Source organism: Lepeophtheirus salmonis, chromosome 1 (genome assembly GCF_016086655.4).
Source record: "Lepeophtheirus salmonis chromosome 1, UVic_Lsal_1.4, whole genome shotgun sequence".
Lineage (NCBI taxonomy): Eukaryota > Metazoa > Arthropoda > Copepoda > Siphonostomatoida > Caligidae > Lepeophtheirus > Lepeophtheirus salmonis.
The window spans coordinates 8,026,964-8,039,770 of record NC_052131.2 but is presented as its reverse complement, the minus strand read 5'-3'; positions in this window follow the sequence as shown (position 1 = coordinate 8,039,770).

Below are 12,807 nucleotides of genomic sequence, written 5' to 3'. Positions count from 1 at the left end.
CGATACCGATTCTAATGCATTGATACAACCCCATAAAAAATAATTAATAAATTAATAATAATTATAGTATAAAAAGAAAGGAATTTTTACATTTCAGTGTAATATGCTGGACTTTTAAACATTCAAATAAAATCTATTTGCAATTTGAACCATTAAGCCTACATCTACTAAAATATAAAATATTTTGCAGTAATCAAAATTTGAATTTGAATGAAGGTACATAATAGTGGATATCTGCCAATATGTCCATAAAAATGTTTCATTTATCCCCTATAATAAAACGATTAAAATAAAAGTATATAAAGCGTATGAATATTATGAATTTTTCATTAACACCATTACGTAATTATAAGACCTTTCTGGTCCATAAACAAATACCGACAAATGTATCATCAATTAATTGATCAGTAAATGAGTGCCCTTCAAGCTTTCTACTCATTTTTGAACACCTGATCGAAAAAAAATGAACAATTAACGGGGGTGGGGAGTAAGGAAAATCTATTAACACAGTCTATTACTTTAAGCCTTTTTATACATACATATTTAACTCTTGGACCAAAGCTACAAATAAGTCGTGAAATAAAAATCACAAGATCAATTTTTGTACGTACAGGGAGCGGGGATCAAATTGTCGCCTACTTTTAAACCTTGATAACTTGAAGACGACATTATCAAATAAAAAACGGGTTACCAAATTGGAAAGCTATTCTCGTCAGCTGACGATACTTAGTTCAGTTAGCATCATGCCGTCATCATATGAGGAGATAAAGAGCTATAAGTGGAACGAGGAGCTTTCGAAGTCCGCCGTAGTCATGGCATTTGTTAATAATGGAGGTGAAATCTCCAATTCAACGATTACTTCAACCTTAGGAGTGAATTTACGGACTGTTCAGCGTATCTGTAAGAAGCTAGAGGACACCTGGGATGTTGATGCCACCATAAAAAGGGCACCCAAGGAGGAGGGCGCCGACAGGAAGGTCAGGGACAACGACTTTGTCGACGTGGTGAAGAAGATGGTTGAGGATGACCCTATCAGGTCCATGACGGCCATGGTGAGGGATATGGGCTGCCATGAGAAAACAATAAGGGACTGTGTATCTGAGGATTTAAGATGCAGGAGCTACAAGATGCAGGTGGGCCAGATCTTGACTCAGAAGGCAAAGTACAACAGGCTAATGAAGTCAACAAAATTGCTCAACAAGCTTAAGCACCCAAAGCAGCCCGGGATGCTGTGGTTTTTGTCTGATGAAAAGAATTTCTGTCAAGATCAGAAGGTCAACAAGCAGAACAACAGGTGGATAGCCACCTGCACCAGCTATGTGAGGAAGGTAATGAAGACCAAGTTCCCTGCAATGGTCATGGTGTTCGGGGTGGTCAGCAGTGAAGGTCATGTTATGCCTCCCCACATGTTTGAAACGGGTCTAAAGGTCAATACAGAGGTCTACCTGGATGTTATGGAGAAGGTGGTTCTGCCTTGGATCCAAGGGGTGGCCGGAGACAGGCCCTGGGTGTGGCAACAGGACTCAGCACCCTGCCATGTGTCCAAAATCTCCATGCAGTGGTTAACCGAGAACTGTTATGACGTCGTAACCAAGGATTTGTGGCCTCCTAACTCTCCCGACCTTAATCCTTTGGACTATTTTGTCTGGGGCTATGTCGAGAGACATACCAACAGACATCCCCATAGCACCAAGGCCAGCCTGATGTACTCCATCAAGGAGGTATTCGGCAACATGGACAATGAGATGGTCAGAAGAGCCTGCGGCCGGTTCAGAGGCCGTATTGGGGCCATTATTGATGCCAACGGTGATTATATCGAATGAATGGCTACTCTATACCTGTATGCTCGTCATAGTTTTAATTTTCAATAAAAAAGTTAAAAAATGTATATTTTGTGTTGTTTTTGTAGAAATATATTTTGGTGACAATTTGATCCCCCCACCCTGTATTTTATTTGCAACAAGAATACTTTTTTGACAGCTAAGAGCGCTGATGGTATCATGAATGACTCTGTAACTAAGTATGCAACCTCCATGAATTCACTAAGTAAATTCTAAAGGAAAAATTATGTACATACATCAGGAGGAAAAATGATTCAGTGGCTTAATCTGTGGTATCTTAAAAAGGACATTTCGTGAGAAAAAGTTTATTCGTAGCTAAGTAAATTTTGACGAAAATTTGATCATGTGGTCGTCGTTTCGTTTATAAATAAGGAAAATAAAGCAGTTAACAAATTAGTATTTGACAGAATTTTTTTCAGAAATGAACGGACGACCTAAAAAAGGGTTAAGAGGTACAAAGCCAACATATAATAAAGTCAGTCACTATCTATAAATTATAGATCTGAATCTAATACCAAGGTCTAGGGCTATAATTCCGAAGGGAAAGTTGACATGGTAACCCTGACTGTTTAAGAATGTTTTAAAGGGGAACAGGTTAGCTGTCATGACGTTTCATTAGATTAGTTGCAAGAAACTATAAAATAAAGGAAATAAACCAAAGTCCCCCTCCGTATCAGACAAAGGCAAATGCAGGAATTATTCCAATGTCGATCTGAAATTTTACTCTTAGTCCACCAGTGATTTACTCCCATAACTCCCCAACAAATCCTCAGCATTACTCTCAATAATTCATGAAAACAGACACTCGTAGTTACACTTTATACTTAGATATTCTCTCTTCAATAATTAAATCTTAATTATAACAACTTTAGAAAATATAAAAACCACGGTTTCGGTTGCAATTAACAAGAAACTCGAGGCTTAAAACATGCGTAGGATTTACAATCTTTTCTATGACTTATATAGTATATTTATACAATATAGGACATATTAGAGTTGAAGAAAATATGACATGCCCGTATGCTAAACTAAAAAATGACATGGTAATCCGGACAATTTGAAGAATGTTTAGGATAAGAGCCACTTAGCTGACATGGCGTTTTATTAGATTGCAAGCAGCTACAAGAGGAAATAAATAAACACAAATCCCTGTATTTAGCAAGGACATACTCTGATGTTGTTCTTCAATTCTAATCTGAGCCCATCAAGGACTTATACTTATAATAACTCCTCGTTATATACATTGATGTTTGAACAATGATAACGGCTTTGGAAAATAAAATCACATCTCAAATTACTAAGTACAAAACTCTGACACTCATTTTGAGTCATTTTTTCAACTCTAGACATTGAGGCGTACCTAGTAAGAAAATTTAAACTTGTCAAAAAGGTTACAATACCCTATATAGAAATATGATTGTATTTGAGAACAACACGTGGTAGACTTTCAAGGGAATTAAGCACACTTAAATTATGTTAGGAGTCTTTAGTAATTATGTGCGGGCCCAACCTATATGTTTATTGTTTAATGGAAGCTACTTTTAAGGGAATCATATTTGAAGGACACGAAGAAGAATACTTTAATGTATGGGTTACTTTTGTTATTTTCTATTCATTGTATGCAGGTAAACATTACTGAATCTAATTTGCATAAAGACTATAAAATACAGGGTTGTTCTGAACTATAATCCCATACACTTTAAAGTAATTAAATCAATATTATTGGATATAGAGATTTCGCTATCGAAATAAGAAATATCGCAACAGCAATGCTCACAATGCCCAAGAGTGGTGCAAAGACAACTTTGAACACTTTTGGCCACCCCCTTTACCTGATCTGAACTCCCTTGACTTTGTAATATAAGTTATGGTCGAGTGAGCGTTGAATGTAGTTTCAAGGTTCAGGAAGGTCACCCCCATGGAAACTATAGCGATCTCGAGGGTAAATTATTCTGAAAGAAGTGGAATTACGAGCTAGAAGTCTGTGACAAAGTGTTAGATCAAAACCAAGCACATTGAATGAAATAGTTGTCGATTGTAGGACAATATTAAACCTGCAAAACAGTGTAGATACTAGTGCTTAAAATTCACCATCATTAGACAAAGGTGATTGATAGGGAATTCTAAGAATTAGAGGCACATATGGGTTATGGCCCATGACTAGAAAATGTCAGAGGATTATCCCTCCAAAATTATATAACAGGCAACTTATGTTCGAAAATTACATAATCTTTTTGTACATAATTATAGATGTTAGCTTTTGTCCTAGAAATCCTATACAGGTCTGAGAGCATTATAGTTTTAACTAATTTGGTTCAACTTCCGTCTGGACTGGTCTTGTTGTAATATCTAAATACTTATTTGAAAAAAAGAAAATTTTGGTCTACGTAAATTTGGATCCACGGTCTGAATTTCGGTCTGTGCTAAACATCAGTCCAGATTAGTCTTGAAAATATCACTTAAGAACGAACCAAAAAAAAAAAAATCTGTCTTAGACGAGTGTCAAAAACTAATTTCAAAATTCATTTAAAATTATTTTATAAATTTTCTCTATTTAGTCGGCTCTAATTCGCCAAACTATAGTTGCTTAGACTTCATTTAATTGGTAAAATCTTTTTGCATAATTAATAAATAAACTGATTATATAAATTTAACTTATTTATTATAAAAGTAAAATTTAACAAACTTCTTATTATTTAATCAAATAAAACTGTCCCGTTTTGGGGTTGATATTATTTCCCCTGCCATTAGACCTTTATAGATGAAAACATTTGAAATACTAACTTAAATAACGTTTGAATCCTTTAGGTTGTTTTGATTTGACAAAAATCAGAATTGTGGTGTTGAAATTGACCTTTCTTAAGCTTCTTGCATCGTCCAAATTATGAGCTAAAAATTATACTTATTATTAAAAAATAATATGAACCTTATTTTCAATTTACAATTATTTGCATTTTGCCTGATTTATCAAACATAATATAGTGAAAAGTAATTTAAGTTGAAGTTATAGTTGAACATTATCTTTGATAAAACAAAGAAACACAAATCATTCGGCATATTTTAGAACCAATCAGTTATTAAAGGTAAGTAGTCCTTCAAGAAATTCTAGGATGAGACAGTAAATATTAAATACAGTAATTAAGATAATTAACATATATTTTAGGATTTTTTTGGGGAATCTAGGCGTGTAAGTTCTTTTTAAGGGCTAGTGAGGTCATTGTGACAACAGCAGTAACAAGAGCAAAATGAAGACAGCTCCATGTCTAAAAAAAGAATGCCCAACTTTATAAACAAGTGATATGCTATAAACTACTCATATTTTGTTAAAAAAATTTCAACTTCTAATCAATATTAAGAATTACAGTAGTTCATTTTTTTTGTCAGTCTATATAAATCATAAAATAAGCTTAAGTTATAAACACATGCGTAAAATTGACCAAATTTCCGGAGAAAAGTAACCTAACTGGGAGCTATGATAAAAAGGCAACGCGATTTTGATACAGTGCTTTCCCTACAGGTGTAGAACGGCCTCTGCATCATCATAAAGGGAACTTTAGATTATAGAGTCGATGTATAAGAAGAGTGCTTTAGGGACTCATAATGATAAGAACTGGGGATTTTTTTTATTGTTGATCAAGTACTTGCTATTGTATTTCACATGTTGTTTTTTTATAAATCAAAATTGAGATCATAATAATTTTAAATATTCTACTTTTGATTTCATTTTTGTAATCCTCACTCTTCATAATAGTTAAGTACCAAATTTCAAGAGGTTAGCTCTTTTGAATAAAAAAATATACAAGAAAAAGTAACGTCCGGAAATAAACATTAAAGCGACGTTGAAAATTTTGGTCTGTTACGAGTATCTATATCTCAGAAACGAATCAAAATGATGTGCTGAAATTTGGCAGACTTAATCTACAAATAAATTTGAGCTTGTGTGCTAAAATTCATACAAATCTGAGATGGTCAAGTGACATTTTATATTTACTTGGGTCGATTTGACATGATTGACCCTCAAATCATCACTCTATGTACATATTTTATCTCTATAAATAAAAACAAAACTTGTTTATTTTTATTGCAGTAGTCGTTTGATTGCGTCATGAAACCTCGTAATTAAAAATAAAGTAAATAAAATCGTAATTAAAAATAACGTGAATAAAATCGTAATTCAAAGTTATTGCAAGTTTTGTCTCCTTACTCTGTACACACCCATGTAGAGATATTTGAAATAATTTATTCAAGGGTTGCCGAAATATCAGCTCTCTTAATATTATTTGTTCATAACTCATAAGTGAGTTCTATGAATGTATGAACCTCTTCCTCCTCTTTGAAGAGACCCCATGGAGAGTCGATCCTATTCAAGTGTTATTGAACTTTAAATTTGTAAAATCACACATTTAAATGATGGGAAGATGATTTATCATGAAGCGACTAAAAATGATTATAGAGTCTATGTATAAGAAGAGTTAGCCTTGAACCATCAATAGCACTCATCTGCCCAAGTGTAAGAAAATGATTTAAAATATTCACAAGAGTAAACATTTTTGGAGGTAAAACTGTATATTCTGTATATACAATACATTTTTTGACAATCTCACTGCCTTGAGCACTATGTATGTACCTATTTGTTAACAAACAGTTTATTTTTCCTTACCCTTGTTTCTTAGTAAGTATATTTCAAATATATTATTATCCTTAAATGTAAGAGAGATCGTGGACATCCATAATTAAAAAAGTTACAACCGCAAAATTTACATAACAATTGATCAAATATAATGCAAATTTTAGCCAAAAAAAAACCAATTATTTTTGTCAACTTTTCTTTGTGATATTAGATAACAACTGATTTGAGGGGTATAAGTAAGTTTTTGGCTGAATAATATTTTTGTAACAATAAGTCATTTTTTAATTTTTTTCATGTATTTTATTGTATTTATAATATGACATTTTTGCCAAAGGTTGTTACAATTATTTTGATCAAAATTCAAAACTCACTCATGCAGGAGAAGTTGTAGCTATTATTTTGCCAAGTAAAAAGGACTCAGTTGCAAATCTATTTTTTTTCTTTATTACTTCGCCATCAAAATATGGCAATACATACATTTACTATCTTAATATATCCAATAATAATATAAAAAAAACACAGTCAATTTGAAACGATAAAATATAACAAAATAACTCCTAGAATTATTAGATGATTATTGATATAAAATATGAATAAATAATAGTATGAACTAATAAAAAAATAAAACTTAATTTTGACAACATTTTGTCTCAATAACTTTGTTTTCATAAGAGAAGAGGACAAAGAACTCGACATGAGATGATCCACTATTTTAATCCTACGTTTGGTAAATAAATCTTCAAACTCCAGCTTTCAGACCGATAAAGATAGTGTCTTTTTAATATTTTCTTCCTCTGACTCTATCTTCTTCTCTCCTCTTGGCTAACTTTGTCCATACAAATTCGTTTAGAGGAGCCAGAGCAAAACTCCTAGTGGGATAAACATTATGATATTGTGCTCTAGACAACAAACACTGCAATTTAATAGTATGACCTTCAGGAAGCTGCTGTCCCTGAAGTTATGCGATATTATTTTTCGTTCATTACATTCCGTGCAGATTGCCCGGTCGTCCTTGAAGAGCCCTTCCGTCAACATACCCAGGACAAGGTATGATATTTCAAATACATGAGCTTTGGTGTAAGGATAGGATCTCAAACACCCTTCATGAAGTCCTGTACTCTTTCTGTTTCCATCGCAGACTCCTTAAATTTGTCTGTGTGGTCTTGCCAAGATATGTTGTTCCTGATAGTCGATGTGGCAAATATTGTTGTAATTTTCCTCAATGTTTTTATTCTTCACATATAACTTTTATTGTATCACAAAACCTTTTATCCGGAAAGGAACAGAAAAAAGACCTAAAATCATTTGTTAGTATGCCAATTCTTCCCAAATATGGAATTATTATTCAAAAACTGTGAAGAATTGTTCACAGTCTAACAAAAGTGAACTCTAATTCTAATTCATGCAATCAACGTTCAGAGCTGTATATTATAACCTTTATTTGATTAAAGAGACTTGTATTGTCTTCCATTTGGTCCCTTTTAAATTAAATATATAGATTTATCATTCTTTTATTTTGACAATCCATTTTTGGTTAATTTAAGTGGAATTTGAGATACTTCCAAATGGACAAAAATAATAATCTATATCGATAAAAAATTACAATAGTCCGTCAAAGAATACAAATGTGAGAAAACTCATTCTATATTGCTTTTGTGTTGACAAACCACGTATATATTTATCAAGGAACCTAAAATAACAATACTTATTACTCAAATTGGAATATAATTTGCACAACTTTATTAGTGGATAGAACGAATAAAAAACGCCCTTAATTTGATGCATGGTCTCAAGGTACTTATAAAATAATAATTCAGCTGTAATTATAGAAATCGTATTTGTTTGCCTACAAATAAACAAATATTTGCCATTGAAAATGTTACTACATACTGTGTATGTAAGTCAAGATTTGTGGAAGGGTAATTATATTAGTCGGACCTATTCGTAAATGTACAAATAAAGTGTTTTTCATAAACCTAGAACTCCATTAAAGACAAATGACTCATAACTTTAGTAACAACGATATTACACTTAATAGTAAGTACTAGAAAATATAAAATGAACGACAAATGTGCTTAGTAAAAGATGGAATTGACAGGCGCTCAGCTAATATACAAGGTGGTCCAAATCAATTGTGAAAATCTTAAGAGGCTTATAAAGAACCAACTAGATGGGGTAAAACTTTTATGTATTGTCTTTTATTTACTTTTATCTCATGACGTAGGGATTTGTTTAAAAAAGATAGTAATGGATCTTTTTATTAAGTAGAGTTTACATGTTTATACATTTTAGTAGTTATGTCTATGTACATCCTTTTAGTATTAATCCCTTATAAAATATATATATTTTAGTGTATGATTGTACCCCCAATCTAAAAGTCTTCTTATTGGGGTTACTCCGGTCTGTTACTTCCGTCTGACCATAAATTATTTATTATTTGAAAGCAACATTTAATTACATTCCTTTAGTAGTAATGAGATTGTCCTTTCTTAAATTACTGCTTCTGTTTTTGAACTTTTAATTTACTTTCCCTGAATGGACGGAGTAGCCCAAGGGAGAAATTAAACCTTCCAAGAAAATAGTGGACCCTCCCAGAAGGTCAAAAAAGTGTTTTTGCCTTGAAATACTCCCCCTTTTGGAGCCTAGATTTATGGCCTGAAAACAGCCTGGACCTGAACCCATGCGATTTTTATCTCTCGGGCCAATATAAGTCCCTTAAGTCAAATAAAGGTACTAAGCTTTAGCTAAATTTGTTGGATTTCTTAACTCATCCCACAAATTTGAGTGCAGAGCATATAATTGAATAAAATATGTTTATGAAATGTATATTATGTAAAAAAATAAAATGGGATTTTTACCTTTTTTTTTATGTCGATTCAAATTTTTACTCTGAATCCATGAGGAATTCTCTCTTATAACTCTCCACCAATTTCTCTAATTTCCATAATTCATGAAAATAAGAACACTTGTCAATTACAGTATATTTTATTTTTCTCTCCTTAAGACTAAAATAATAGTAAAAACAGTTTTAGGAAATTAAAAACATTGCTCTGGTGGCAGCAGAAAAAAAATACATTCTAAAAAATTATCAGGATTTACAAATTTAAAACTTTGATCTAGTGAATTGAAAAATTCCCCCACCCCTGTGTGTGTTGTACTATTAAAACATAATTTTAATAATAATATTGGACATGGCATTTCTTTAATCTATCTCGCAACTTCTCCAAAAAGTAACAGAAAAAGGCCTAACATCATTTAGTAGTTAGCCAATTCTTCTAACTATGGAATAATTATTGAAAAATAGTTGATAAATGTTCACAGTATAATAAAAACAAATTCGTATTGAACCAATCAATGTTAAGAGAACTGATTAAAGGAAAATAAGAGGAAACTTCTACAGCTGACAACACTATCGCAACAATGCACAATGTATTTTCTTATCAGCTGTAGATTTTTTTGCTTTCATTTACCAAATCAGTGTTCTGAACGTTGATAGGTTGAATTATAATCATTTCCTTTTAAAACGTGATGTCTGAATAATTATCAACAATCATTGAACAATAGATCCACAGTTGGGAAGAATTGGTTAACTACCAACGGACGTCTGAGATAACGCTGTGCGATACAACTGTTTATGTTGGTGTCGCTTCAATCGCAAGTCAAGATAAATATAGTCTATGATCGATATAGATAAAGTCTTTTTTTATATAACTAGGATTAAGTATGAAGCAATACTTGCATAAGCTTTTTAAGATCCGGAAAATCCCTCGAGTACCTCAGACCAGTGTGGATTTAGGATTTCAGATCTTTTCTGATAATATAGGCTTATTTATAAAGTATCCTGGTACCTCAGATTCAGGTCCAAGGTCTGTCCTACCTCTAGTTGACATTCATTCATGCGTCAATTGGTTTTATAATTATCTTCTTTTTTATAAAAGGATTTCAAGTCATATTCTTGTTTAATGTGGGAAATGAATTCGTTAGTCTTATCGATTGACATAAATTATATCTTTAAATGAATAAATATATGATAATAAAAAGATTATTTTAATGGCATATGAGTTATAATCCCTTATTGATAGCATCCCAACACAGATTCCAAATATATATAAATAGTATATACTTATCAACAAAATCCCATTGTTATCCATAAAATGAAGTTTCAACAACGGGTTAATCTCAAATTCCTAATGTTCCTAGTCTTCATGAGTCCACTTTTTATATTCAAGGTGAAAAATGGCGAGATTGTACCCTTCCCCCCGTATCCACTAGAAATTACTCTCGATATCTCGGTGTTGACTTTATTATGCATATATTTCCCCATCTCAACCTCTTATGCACATTTAGCTAAAGTATGGGATTGTAAAATAATATGCACCTTACAAAAATTTTATATGAATAGTCACTTGGGGGAAGGGGGGGGGGGTGGAGGTACATCCCATGAAACATAATGCATGGACTCCCTCATTCGAAAATATGAAATTTCAACTACAAGATAATCTGCTGTTATAAATACACTTTATATGAGCATAAATAAAATCCCATTGTTATAGATAAAATGAAGTTTCGACATCGGGTTAATCTCAAATTCTAAATGTTCCTAATCTTCATGAATCCACTTTTTATATTCTAGGTGAAAATGGCAATAATTGAATGTTGGAAGACTCTGGGCTATTCGAACCTTGAAGAAAACTTCGAAATTATGGTCCCCTTGAGCAAAGGTCCAATCGATATTCTTGATATAGAATGGGAGAAAAATGGAGAATCAGTTTCAAATTTATAAGCTTTATATGTTTTTATCAAATTTAGATCATTTCAATAGAGAAAATTATGTTTACAAACGCGAATAGATCTATAAAAAACCAGTTTAATTCCTCTGTATTATATGTTGCAACTGCATCACGAGTAGTGACGATGTGGACATTGGAGAAAGAGGAGTAATGACTTCGAGCTTTATTCTATTGCAAATATATAACGGCAATCAAGAGATCCAGAAGTTCTTGTTCAGTTAAGGCTTGTAAGGATTTGGTTGGGTTGTCTTCAAACCACATGAAAACCCATATTTTGTTCAGGATTCCTCTGCAAAGGAATTCTAGCCTTGAAATCTGTGCACTAAATTATGCATTAATTTAGTTTTAGAGTAGTTTTAGCCAGTCCATTTACTTCTAGCAATGAAATGCGATTTGGAGAAATTAGGAAGATAATCATAGAATCTATAGGAAGGTAAAGCTTTTTTATGCGTATTCATTGGATACATTTCTTAGATTGGGACTTCCTTTCATATTAGATTCGATATTTTCCTTCTTGGTCTGTTAGATATGATCATAAACTAAAGACCATAATAGATACATTCTGGAAAAGTAAAGAATGGCTTGAGAAATGTCTTTTGGGTCCTATGTTATTGTTATTATGAACGTTCTTGAAATATATTTTTGAGTTGTGTATGTTACTCTGTTGTATGTATATGTATTTTGATTTTAGACAGTGATTATAACCATGAGATGTCTATTTTACACAATCGTAAATTACAATGTTCAATTTAATCATTTGAAGTTGATACAATGTTGTTATACGTTTATATCGTAGCAACCTAATCGAAGATGCCTCTCCAAGTAGCTATATACATATATTTTTCTTATTAAGTATCAAGGGCCATTCAATATACATACGATGTTTTTAATTAATTATATGAGAGGTTCATCGGTTCGGTTTTAAGACTTTTCTTGTCAAACTGTTGATGTACCTGTGCTTGACTAGGACTTCGACACTGAAAATTCAGGGGCGTCTGCATTATTACATATATATATATATTTTTAAGAGGGGCCTTGGTTTTTGGAATTTAAAAAAATTAATAAAAAATTACGAAAAAAATTTGACAAATTTAACTTTTTTGAAAAAAAATCGAAAAAATTAAATTCTATGGAACAAATTTCAAAAATTAAATTCTTTGGAAAAAATAATTCAAATATTACATTTCTTCCTAAAAAAAAATCAAAATAATTAATTTTTTGGAAAAAAATATCAAAAATTTAATTTCAAATATCGAATTTGTTGCAAAATAATTCTAAAACCCCAGTTATTAAAAAAAAAATTAAATTTTTGGCGGGAAAATCCTTAGCTATTCACAGATAATTAAATTTTTTTTTTTTAAATTGAAAAGTTAAATTAAATTTCAATTATTCGATTATCTAGTAAAACCCCCTTCCAGCCCACCCTTGCAGAAGCCCCTAAAATGAGTTGAGACTTGTTCTTGACTTAACTAGATTTGCAAGATAAGTAATTCAAGTACCAAATTATTGCTTTCAAATTTTAAAGTAAGGTATGTCATTATGAGGA